Below are 1,153 nucleotides of genomic sequence, written 5' to 3'. Positions count from 1 at the left end.
AATCCAGTATCAGAAAGATACGGCATTCTGAGATAAGACCAAATTCGCTTCTTATAATGAGTCATATTATTGTTTAAGAAATATTATTTTCACACAAAGATTTTTTTAAATACTGGAACTAATTATTTTCTTTGAGTAAAAGCTCCTTGGCAGTGGGAAGAAGCTGACCAACCATCCATCAGGGCTGTGGTTGCAATAATTCTTGCTGGTTTGTTGGCAAGAGCAGGTGAATCAGAAAGCAACCTTGACTCTTTCCCTCCCTGGCTGCTTGAGGATCAGCTGCCATCATGAACGACACAGTAACTATCTGGACCAGGAAGTTCATGACCAACAGACTACTTCAGCGGAAACAAATGCTCACCCACGTCCTTCGCCCTGGGAAGGCAGTAGCATCTAAGATAGAAACTCAGGAAAAACTAGCCAAATGTATAAGACCACACCAGATACCATCTTTGTGTTTGGATTCAGAACCCATTTTGGTGGTGGCTACACAGTTGGCTTTGGCATGATGATTCCTTGGAATACACAAAGAAAAACGAACCCAGACATAGACCTGCAAGACATGGCCTATATAGGAAGACCTCAAGAAAAGAGCAAAAGGGACACAAGAACAGAATGAAGAAAGTGAGGGGGACTGCAAAGGGCAGTGATGGCGCTGGCAAAAAGGGAGCTGGCGATTGGACAACGGAAGGAGTAAAGATTCTTCAGTGACTTATCTGTGGGATTGTGTGAATTTTTCATGAGAGGATTAATAAACTAAGAACTTTAAAAAATAGTAACTTTGAACCATGAGGTTCAAGTGCTCTACCTTGGTCATTTATCTGGTTTCATGATAACATATTTTTCCAAGGATAACTTTGGGCCACTACTTCCCTGTTAGTTTCTACAAGATTTAATGTTTTCGGAGAGGTAGGAAGTGGGGACCAGGAGAACAGATGTGCTGGCAGGGCTGCAAATAAGACTTTGGGGCCACAGGGTAGTGAAAGACATTAAGTAATAGAATGAGATTTGTGTGTGTGTGTGTGTACCATCTATTTTACTCAGGCAGGGAACATATACGAGAGAAGGGGACCAAACCAAAAATACTGTATCTGTTAGCCAGATCCAGGCTACAGATCACCGGATTTCAAAGTATGATTTTAGACTTAATTCA

The 1,153-nt window shown here is 41.5% G+C and overlaps 1 pseudogene; it reads left to right on the top strand.

Annotated features, from left to right (window-relative positions):
• The first annotated feature begins 275 nt into the window (after positions 1 to 275).
• LOC106727355 lies at positions 276 to 711 on the top strand (annotated as a pseudogene).
• The last annotated feature ends 442 nt before the right edge of the window (positions 712 to 1,153 follow it).

Source organism: Myotis brandtii, unplaced genomic scaffold (genome assembly GCF_000412655.1).
Source record: "Myotis brandtii unplaced genomic scaffold, ASM41265v1 scaffold412, whole genome shotgun sequence".
Taxonomy (NCBI): Eukaryota; Metazoa; Chordata; class Mammalia; order Chiroptera; family Vespertilionidae; genus Myotis; species Myotis brandtii.
The sequence above is the reverse complement of the archived record's forward strand: the minus strand, read 5'-3'. Positions and strand labels throughout refer to the sequence as shown.